This window comes from Rhinolophus ferrumequinum, chromosome 3 (genome assembly GCF_004115265.2).
Source record: "Rhinolophus ferrumequinum isolate MPI-CBG mRhiFer1 chromosome 3, mRhiFer1_v1.p, whole genome shotgun sequence".
NCBI classification, from domain to species: domain Eukaryota; kingdom Metazoa; phylum Chordata; class Mammalia; order Chiroptera; family Rhinolophidae; genus Rhinolophus; species Rhinolophus ferrumequinum.
Genome location: NC_046286.1, coordinates 70,673,259 through 70,685,356, shown reverse-complemented (window position 1 = coordinate 70,685,356; position 12,098 = coordinate 70,673,259).

Sequence of the window (12,098 nt, the reverse complement as noted above, 5' to 3'; positions counted from 1 at the left end):
TGATGAGGAATTCCAACACTATGTTGGAAAGCAGAGGTGATAGGGGACAGCCCTGTCGTACTCCTGAACCTAGAGCAAAGGGCTTCAGTTTTTCACCGTTAATCATGATGTTAGCTGAGGGTTTGTCATATATGGCCTTTATTATGTTAAGGTATTTTCCTTCTATACCTATTTTATTAAGTGTTTTAATCATAAATGATGTTGTATCTTGTCAAATGCTTTTTCTGCATCAATTGATATAATCATATGATTTTTGTCCTTTATTTTTTTTATGTGATGTATCACATTGATGGATATGCGGATGTTGAACCATCCTTGTGCCCCGGGGGTGAACCCCACTTGGTTGTGATGAATAATCTTTTTAATGCATTGTTGCATTCTATTTGCTAGAATTATATTTAGGATTTTTGCATCTGTATTCATCAGAGATATTGGTCTGTAGTTTTTTTGTGTGTGTTATCCTTACCAGGTTTTGGTATTAGAGTAATGTTGGCCTCATAAAATGAGTTAGGGAGTATGGTCTCTTCTTCAATATTTTTGGGAGAGTTTGAGTAGGACAGGTATCAGATCCTCCTTTAAGGTTTCATAGAATTCGCTAGTGAAGCCGTCTTGCCCCGGACTTTTGCATTTGGGAAGGTTTTGGATGACTGATTCAATTTCCTTACTGGTAATTGGTCTATTTAGATTTTCCAGTTCTTCATGATTCAGCCTAAGATGGCTATATGTTTCTAAGAACTTGTCTGTTTCTTCTAGGTTATTGAATTTGTTGGCATTTAGTCCTTCATAGTATTCTTGGATGATCCTTTGTATTTTTGTGGCATCTATGATAACTTCCCCTCTTTCATATCTGATTTTGTTTATTATTGTCTTTTCTCTTTTTATCTTAGTGAGCCTAACCAAGAGTTTGTCAATTTTATTAATCTTTTCAAAGAACCAGCTCTTTGGTTAATTTTTTCTAGTCTTTTTGTTCTCTATTTCATTTAGTTCTGTCTGATTTTTATTATTTCCTTTCTGCTTACCTTGGGTTTCATTTGTTCTTCTTTTTCTAGTTCTTTAAGGTGTAACATGAGGTTATTTATTTGGGATTTTTCTTGTTTCTTGAGATAGGCCTGTAATGATCTAAATTTCCCTCTTAAAACTGCTTTCGCTGCATCCAAAAACTTTTGGTAGTATGTATTGTCATTCTCATTTGTTTCTATGTATCTTTTGATCTCTCCTCTTATTTCTTCTTTGACCCTGTTGTTCTTTAAATGTATATTGTTTAATCTCCACGTATTTGTGTTTTTTTCTGCTTTCCTTTTTCAGTTGATATCCAATTTCAAAGCCTTGTGATCTGAGAATATGCTTGGTATGATTTCAATCTTCTTAAATTTGCTGAGGCTAGTTATATGTCCCAATATATGGTTTATCCTTGAAAATGTTCCATGTACACTAGAAAAAAAAATGTATAGTCCAATGTTTTAAAGTGAAGTGCTCTATAGATGTCATTTATGTCCATTTCATCTAATGTGTCATTTAGGGCTGCTATTTCTGTATTTATTTTCTGTTTGAATGATCTATCATAGCTGCCAATGATGTATTTAGGTCCTCTACTATAATTGTGTTTTGGTCAATTACTCCCTTTAGTTCTTTTAGTAGTTGCTTGGTATATTTTGGTGGTCCTTAATTAGGGGAATAAATATTGATGACTGTTATGTCTTCTTGTTGTATAGTCCCCTTTATCATTATGAAATGTTTGAATTACTACAAGCATAATACAATTTAATTATACTTATCTTGCTTTAATATTTGACTTTTCATTTGCAGGAACTTATTGTCAGGAGAACTGTATTATTTATTCACTCCACAAACATTTAAGGACCCATTATGTGCCATGGTTCATGGTGCTAGGTCCTGAGGTTTCAAAGATGTTTACAGTTAGAGGAGGCAAATGTGTAAAGTTACAACTGCAGTAGAAAATAATATATTCTAAATTTCTAAAAATTTGTGGTGGCAGAGCATTTCCTGAAGTGGTCAGGGAAGACTTTATAGAACAGGTGTCTCATGTGAATTCTGGTGGTTAAGTTTGACTGGTGGAAAATGTAGGGAAGGTATTTCTGGTAGAGGGAAAGCATTATACAAGTACAGAAATGTAAAATATCATGTCTCATTAGAAAATTGTATGATATGCTATCACACAAGTTCAAGATAATGAGTGGGAAGATGTTGAGGTGATTTGTGATCAGATCAGGACACAAGTGATGGTACAAAGCTAAGCAAATAAAAAGCCAGAGGCTGTATTTGAATTTTAGAAATATCACTTTGGTGGCGATGTGAAAAAGTGTCTAGAGATAAAAAAGAAATGAAAGATGTAAGAACAGTTATGAGGTAAACGTTGCAATATATAAAAGAGGTGATGATAGTTTACATCAGGACAGTGACAATGAGAAAGGATCTAAAGAAAAGTTTGTCCAGACAGGACTTGAGGACGAAATGAATTTGAAGATTAAAAGAGAGGAAAAATCAGAATGAATTCCATGTTCCTTTGGAAAATTGTGAGATGAGTACCATTATCCAGTGAGAAAACAGAGTGAATATGTTTTAGGAGGAGAATGGCAAGTTCAGTTTGGATATGCTGAATCTGGCATGCCTGTGAAACTCGCTACACGAGTGGTTATGTGAGCCTTGAGCTTAGAAGAGCAGTCTAGGCTAAGTACAGATTTTGGAATGATCAGTATATAGATCTTAGCAATAATTGTCTTGACATCCTTCAAGACGATTTAGTGAAATGAAAAGAGAGTGAGAATAACGAGGATAAGGACTGTATTTGTCTCCTCATTATCATATTTCTAGGATGCAGCCCAGCACCAGAGACATAGTGACCTTTCAATGTGTACTGTTTAAGGAACACATAGTTCAAGAGAAATCCAGAAAAGGGAATGATGAAGAACAATAAGAGAGAAAGGAAGATGATTAGAAGGAAGATCTTGGTGTCATAGAAGTCCAGAGAGGAGTGATTTAAGAAAGGACTAGTCAGCAGTGTTTAATGCTATACAGGGTTCATGCAAGATAGAAATTGTGAAACCAAACATGTGCTGTTCTTTTATACACAAACCCAAATACATATATTTCATTTTTATTTACATTTAATAAAATGTTAGTAGTGGAATGAATGTTAGGCTATGTTTTTGGTAGATGGATTTCTTTTCACTCAATTGGAAATGTCCTTTATAACTCTCCAAAGTACATATTTATCAGAACCAACAAATGCACATTAAATGAGAGTGTCAAGAAGCAGGATGATTTTTTTGGGGGTGTAGGTTAATTTACTTAGTAATAAAATATACCCATGCAAATGCAGTCTAGGGCTTCAAGAGTGAAAATGACAATCTTTTATTTTATTTTATTTTTATGTTACAACTTTGTGAATTCCCACATTTCACAGAAAGGCAGCTAAGTGCTTTTAAGATCTGGAACAAAACTGGAAAAAAAATCCTTGGAAATGTTAACTCAGAGTAAACTCACCTAAGGTTTTATGAAATTAAATAAGGAAGCTAATTGTGCAGAATAGTGGTTCATTCATTCATTCAACAAATATTCACTGAGTACCTACTATGTGCTAAACACTGTTCAAGGTCATGGGGATACAGCAGTAAATGAAGCAGACAGATCCTGCCCTCTTAAACCATGCAGTTATAGGTGATATGAAAAGTATATGATTAAAAAAGTTAATTAATTGAAATGAAAATACATACTCTGGAGACTAAATAGAGAATGCTTTGAGGGAATATAATAGGGCATCTTGTTAAATAATCCATAACAAGATTTAATGTGCCCTCATGGTACCAAAGTATATATTTCAGTAGTCTTGCAGAAATGATATTTTTTTAACTACCCTGAAGAAGTGCTATTTATCTCAAGATTTAATAGAAGTTAGCTTCATGAATTGGGAGTGGAGAAGATTGGAGATCTTGAATGGAAAGGGCGCATATGCTCTCTAGGGTAGGAAGGAGCCATTGCATTGGGAGGACTGGAAGCAGAAGGAACATTAGAGAGAAGAAAAAAATGTGGCACATGAGAAACTGGAGTGATGGTATAGAGAACCTCAGGACCATGTTAAGGGTTTGGTCTTCATCCTTTTATGAAAACCAGTAAATGATTATAAGTAGATGAGTGCCATGAACAGATGTGAATTCTTTGAAGGATCTTTCTGTTTTTAGAGTATTTAAAAAATGAACACAAAGCGAGAAAATTTTATATATATATATATATATATATATATATATATATATATATACACACACACACACATATATATATACACACATATATATACACACACAAAGAAAGCAAATATTAAGGATATTATCTTCTATGATTAGGAATCCTCATATAAAAAATAGAAATAATTATAACTTCCTTTTAGGATTCTTGTGAACATCGAATATATGAAGCACTTTATGTCATTTATGGTATATTATATGTTCTTAAATGTCATTTTCCTTCTTAATCCTAGATAAGTAAAATCATGTGTTCGTTTACCACTTTCTTGTTCTAACAGTAAGTTATTACTCACTGACTGGCATTGCTGGGGGCAAAAAATAGAGGCTTTTCAAGAATATGACTTTCCATTCTGAGAGCATCCTTGAACTACCCATTCAGGAAGGAAGCCTGATATTATCATAATGACCTTCTTGATGGGTCCTGGCCTACGGAATATCCAATCTGGTACTCTGATTTGACAGGCCTAAATCTGGGAGACCCACCATGAGATAGAACTACCTCGGAAAATTTGCATTTGGCTTGGGGTTAATTATAATTATCTGGAAATCCCTCAGGAAATCACATCATATTAAAATCCTCTAAGCACCCTGAGTATCCTGCTTCACTGGGGAAAACTACTTGAAGCCACACCAGGCGTCATAATGGAAATTTCCAGCATTTACATGCCCTGAAATTCTTGGTTGCTTCAAAACATTATTGATAAAGCAGTTTTTAGCAGTTTATAATTTTGAAGTTTTGAGTGACTTTTTTTTAAAGAAAATTCTCTAGTATAAGTGCACATCACACATTAAAATCCAGGGTTTCTCTTTCAGATTGAAAATGCACTAAAAGGGTGGGGTACTGTTTAATACACTTATCAGTAACAGTGCTTGAGAATGAATAAAAGCCTGCTAAGACTCCCTTTTAGCTTTCAGATGAGAGTGTGGGAGCAGTAGCACACGGCTTATTTTATGAAGAAATTCTTTTGAAAGAATGTCCAAACACCAAAGAACACAGAACACCAAAAGCAGTGCTTTTCTAGAAAAATAAAGCAACAAAAAGCAACAACCATGAATGTTAACAGTTCTATTGTTTCAAAACAGACATCTTTTTTGAGCAGAGAATAGTAGGCAAATACTCCAGCTTGGGTAGCCGTCTCTCTTGGAAATTAATCAAACATAGTCATTAGAGCTCATATTCAGATTATAAGCATTTTAGGAAAAGTGCCCCTTTTCATAATTCTCCAGCTTGTGATGCCGTGAGCTGGTGATGTTTTTGTTTCACTTAGTTTGTTCTAAAAGAGATATCATACTTACCTTAAAATTTGAGTTAATTGGAATTGAACCCATTGGAAATTGCAAAGTTTTCTCACATTATGGGGTTTTTATACTTCCTTGGAACAATTGGAAAGTAGTTGAAACAGCCTAGGAAAGAAAAAAGGGCATATTCTTAGAGAGATAACTAGAAAAAGTAATCCAATAAAGGAATTTACATATTTTTTTTAGCAAGATAATTAAAACTGTTTAGATAAAAAAGATGTGCAGTTTAGCCTCTTAAAACCATGGCCTATTAAACAGGGGGTAAGGAGAAGAGAGAGACAGAGAGAGAGAGAGAGAGAGAGAGAGACAGAGAGACAGAGAGACAGAGCGAGAGAGAAAGAGAGAGAGAGAGAGACAGAGAGAGATTGAGAGAGAGATTTTGTAGGTACTACCAGTCAATTGCGTTAACATTTACATTGGTGGAATAATGAAGCACAAAACACCAAGCTAGAATATAGAAAATGACAAATTCATTGATTCTTGATTCACTGGCTGCCTAGGATTATAAAAATTCTGACATGTGCCAACAACAGTGATAACTAAGGATCTTTTCAAATGTTTTGGGTGCTCAGAGAACCATCACAGGATTACTACTACTACTGCTGCTGCTATTATTTCTCATCCTGGCTATTCAATGGATGTATATGTCTACTAACTGTATGCTTACATGTACACAAAACATGTGGCACTATTTATAGGCAACGAGAAATAACCATGCTTATATCTGATTTTTAAGATGTATACAGGTTTTTCTATTGATACAAAATGTTATTTGAAGGTAATGAATTTTAGTACTATTAACTTTAATTTAGAAAAGGCATAACAAATACTGAAAAACACAAAATAGTAATGCTCGTGCTTATTTTGTGATAGGTGCTGAGTTTAAAGGAATGAGCACAGCTTCTGCCCTGGATAGCCTTATCAGTTTGGAAGAAGAAGGAAAGGTAAGAAATAATGCTGATAGCATGTGAGGAAGGTAATAACAGAGGGAGATATACAAACAGTAAATGCTTATGCCCCTGTGAAATATACAGAAAATAATATTTGGTCTGTGTCTGAATGTCCTGTGGAAGTTTGTTGAGTCTAAGAAGGGTAGAAGTTGGCAGTGCATCCCCGATAGAAAGAGTAGCACAGACAAGAACTCAGAGGCATACAAACTTTTAGTTTGTTCATATAATTGGGAGGAACTCAGGAGATTGAAATTGTGGTCTGTGCCAGCTTCTTAATACACCTGCCTTTCTTTAATCCTTAAGCAAACTAATCTCATCACCCAACTTGTTTAACGCAAAAGCTTCAAGTCCTGCTATTCCTACAAATCCTTCTTTATTCCTTTATGTTTCACTCATATCAACTCGGGTTGATATGACATCCTGCTACACACACTGAATGTCGCCTGTTTTCTCCTATTTAAAAAAAAAAAAATCTCTGCCACTGCCTTATTTGAGCCTATCAAACTTTCAAGCCAGAGCTACTGCAATAAATGGTATTTTACCAGAGACTCTTTGGTTGTACTACAGCACACATCCTTTGACTTCCAGTCAGTCCATACTCTTTCTTGTGTGCTTCTGAACAATCATCATTCATGCTTTGCTCGCATGCCTGCTGTTTCCTATAAGCACAACGTCCTTTCCATCCTCTGGCACATAATGACCTGACGTCCTATGTAGTCTTCAAGACTCAGAACAACAGTCATCCGTCAGAGGAATCTTACTGACCCTTCCTTCCAGCTCATCAATTCTTTCTCAGTGTTTCTATAGCACTAAACACTTAATCTAACATTTTTCACATTTTACTTTAATTACCTGGTTACCTGATTTAGACTCTATACATAGTATTAAATACTTTTCCAAGAAAGAATCATGACTGTATTTTATATTTGGCATAACTTTTAGCATAGTACCAAGTCTGTCACATAGTAGGAATAAAACAAGTGCCTTATGAATAGTTGAGTGCCCAAATTTTCATATTTCAATATACTATTAATATTCAAAATGACTAATATTGATTTACTGAGCTTGCAGTGTGAAAATTATCACTTAGAATGTTAATTGCACAAAAATCTAATCTTAAAATAAAATTAGAAATAGTAGGGGCAGAAAACTTTGTGCTTTCATTGAAAGGGTGCTATCAAAGGCAGAAAAGTTTTGAATGGCTATTATTGGCTTTGTTCTAATTGAATTAGAATATCTGTGTAAAACAATAATTTAGCACCATGGCTTAACCGGAATCCTCAACAAAAGCAGGACTTGGTAAAATGCAAGGATATATGTTTGCCAGGGTCTAGTACATAAAGATTCAGAAATTGGGAATTTTGAGTTTTGAAATAGGGTGTGAAAATGTCTGCTGAAGTCCAGAATTCTCAGGGCTTGTAGATGAATGTTGAAGTTCACAAATGTCAATAACTCACATGGATAATATAAGATCAGAGCTCTCTTAGGACAAAAGGTGAGAGCTACGAACTGTTTATCTTGACGAGATAACACAACAGAAATGATTATGAAATCAAACTCATAAGAGTCAGAGATTTTACCTGTATCAGCGTCACTAATAACTGCAAGGATACAAGTATTCTCAATGAATAATGATGCATAGAGAGGTCTGACAGAGCCCGTGTCACTCCTCAGGTCCTTTTTGTTGTATGCTCTGGCCAAGACTTATGACCTCTCAAAGTGATGTGTATGGCTAAATCACATACTCAAAGGAGACAGTTTCAGTCACTATACGTCTCTGTTTTATACATAATTATAATTACATAGCTTACATATTATTTCTCTTGATTCATGTGTTCTAGGGTTTATTTTATTTTATTTTATTTTTGTTGTTATTTGTATTTTTACATAGGCAATCACAGACAGAGCAGGTACATCCTGCTGGAAGTGTTCTATATGTAACGCCTTTCTAGGAGCTAGCACTAGTGTATTTGCTGGAAGCCTATCATTAGCATACTAAAAAAGGAATTTGACAAGGCCATCTCCCATCTTCTGGGAGTGGGGGTGCTTTCCCACTCCCATGTAAAAACAGAATGGAATGCAAGCCTAATGAATAATTTTTCTTCCCACCTGATGTTTCCTTCACTTTTCCCCTACTTGTCCATTGGTATGGCTGTTCATGGTATGATGCTGAGACTGGGGGAAGATACAGCTGGTGGGAGAAAACTTGGTTCTTTATTGTCATTTGAAAGCATATAAAACCTTTTGGAAGTTTCTCACTTTTCAGGTCAGGACTATGAAATCTCTTATGTTTTTACTGAACAATGGTCTCAGTCTTAATTTGTTACCCAGGAATTTCAGTAAACGGGGAGACATACATAATAGACCCTACCTGGTTTTTAACATTAATTTGATCTGGGGGGGAAATATAAAGTGAGATAGACTCCATATAGATCCAGACAGTATCTACATGATGCCTAAACAATCAAACCAGAGGAGAACTTTGGAGGTATAAAGAACTCAAAGCAATTGTCGGGCATAACAAAAAAACAAATGAGTGATTTGTCGCATCTTTCGCTTTTCAGCTAGCTATATTGAATTGGGTAGTTTAAAGCAGGAAAACTTTATATAGCAAAAGGGAAAATGAAAAGCAAATATTGTACTTGTCTGTTGCTGAGAACAAACACTGTCTGTTAACCTTCATGTATCAGTAGGGAATAATACAGAATCTACATTTAAAACAGGAGCCTCTTTCAAAGTCTAGCATAACCATTTTGGTTTTTAATTGATATAGAGTACTCTCATCTTGTATTAAGTATATTTGTCAATGTTAAATTCATACTATCAAAATATTTTTAAACATAAAAATTTATGAGTAGAAACTATTATAAAATGGAAGTAGTTTTACTTCTGAAAGCCAGCAAATAGTTCTAGTCATCAGTGAAAATAAGAATGATGCTTAATGTTTCCTGGGATAGGTTAATGGATGGGGAAAGGCATAAGAATAAAGTATAATGAGAAATGATTCTGTTTCCTCTTAACTTTCTTAAAATCCACTTGCAAATCCATCATTCAGCTTTGAAATGCAATAATGTTATTTGAAAGCAGTGGATCGACTTTGCTCAAAGGATTTGAAGCAGCTCTTAGCTTCCTTGAACCAGCCTCAATAAAGCAGAGCAGCTGTATAACATAGCCTCAGCTAACCTCACAATCTTTCTACATCCGAGAAGACAAATACCATGTTTCCCTGAAAAGAAGACCTAGCCGAACAATCAGCTCTAATGTGTCTTTTGGAGGAAAAATTAATATAAGACCCAGTCTTATTTTACTATAAGACCGGATATAGTATAATATAATGTAATGTAATACCTGGTATGATGATATGATATGATATGATATGATATGATATGATATGATATGATGTGATGTGATGTGATGTGATGTGATATGATATGATATGATATGATATGATATAGTACCGGGTCATATTAACTTTTGCTCCAAAAGCCACATTAGAGCTGATTGTCTGGCTAGGTCTTATTTTCAAGGAAACATGGTATAAATCAGATGAGAAATTGAGATGCTGACCCCAAACTCTAGATGACAATGCCTGCTTTCAAATTCAGTCTTTCTTTAATACAGTTCACCCTTGCTCCCCTAATTTCAATGAAATCTTAAAAGAAATATATATTATCCCTGAAAATGAGATTTCTGGTTGCATTTGGCATTTTACATCTTCAAGTTTTCTGAAAATGTTAAGTATATTACTCATCAGTTGCCTTATGATCTTTCAGGAGAAGCATGACTAATCTTAAACCATGCTTAGTATGATTTCTTTTAAATCATAACCAATCATAGATTTTTCTTTTTTTTTAATTTAATCTAACTTCTTTAAGTCCCCTTGCATTAAACACCTGATTTAATGTGGATTCACTGGATAACAGTGACTTCTTGATAAGCAAGGTATGGTATCCTGAAATTTTACTGATATTCTATCCTTGCCAGGATGTTTTGATTTATACATTGAGGCTTTTAGGGATTTTTGCCTTACTTACTATATGACCTCATTGATTTACTTTATTTATTTATATTGAAATATAATTGACATATAATATTATATTACTTTCAAAGTGTCCAACATAATGGTTTGACATTTGTATACATTGCAAAATAATCACCACAAGAGGTCCTCTTACTGTCACCATACAAGTTAGCAGGACATTTTTGACTATAGTCCCCATGCTGTACATTACATCCCCATGACTTATTCATTTTATAACTAGAAGTTTGTACCTCTGAACCCCTTCACCCTTTTCACCTACCTCCTGGCAAACCCCTCCTCTCTGGCAACCACAGATGTGTTCACTGTATCTGAGTCTGGTTTTGTTTTATTTTCTTTGTTCGTTTGTTTTGTTTTTCAGATTCTACGTATAAATGAAATCATGCGATTTCATTTTCTCTGTCTGACTTAATTTACTTAGTATACCCTCAAGTTTTACCCATGTTTTCTCAAATGGCAAGATTTCATTCTTTTTTTATATCTGACTAGTATTTCACTGTATATATATATATATATATATATATTTATATATATATATATATAAACAGTGAAATACTAGTCAGATATATATATATCTATATATCTATATATCTATATATCTATATATCTATATATCTATATATATCTTGGCTATATATATATATCTTGGCTATTGTAAATAATGCTGCAGTGAACATAGGGGTGCATATATATTTTTGAATCAGTGTTTTTGTTTTTCTTGGATAAATACCCAGGAATGGTATTGCTGGATCTTATGATCGTTCTGTTTTTTTTTTTGTTTTGTTTGATTTTTTTTTTGAGGAAACTACGTACTGTTTTTCATAATGGCTACACCAATTTACATCCCCATCAACAGCGCATGAGGGTTTCATTTTCTCCATGTCCTCACCAACACCTATTTCTTATTTTTTTGTGTTTTGGGTTTTTTTGGGGGTGGTTGTTGTTGGTGTTTATAATAGCCATTCTGACAGGTGTGAGATACTATCTCATTGTGGTTTTGATTTTCATTTCCTTGATGATTTGTGATGTTGAGTGTCTTTTCATGTACCTGTTGGTTGTCTGTATTTCTTCCTTGGGAAAAAATGTCTAATCAGACCCTGAGCCCATTTTTTAATTGGATTTGTTTCTTTGTTTTTTTGTTACTGACTTCTATGTGTTCCTTATAGTAACGTTTTGTAGGATGTATGATTTGCAAGTATCTTTTCCCATTCAGTAGGTTGCCCTTTCATTCACTATGCAGAAGCTATTAAGTTGACATAGTCCCTTTTGTTTATTTTTGTTTTTTATTATTCTGTTTTTGGAGTCAGATTAAAAAAAAAGTTCACCAAGACCTTGTAAGGAGCTTACCACCTATATTTTCTCCTAGGAGTTTTATGGCTTTAGGTTTTACATTCAAGTCTTTTATTCATTTTAAGTTAATTATTGTGTGTAGTACAAGACTGTAGTCCAGTTTTATTTTTTGCATGTATCTGTCTAGTTTTCCCAACATCATTTATTGAAGAGATGGTCATTTTCCCATTATATATTCTTGCCTCCTTCGTTATAAAT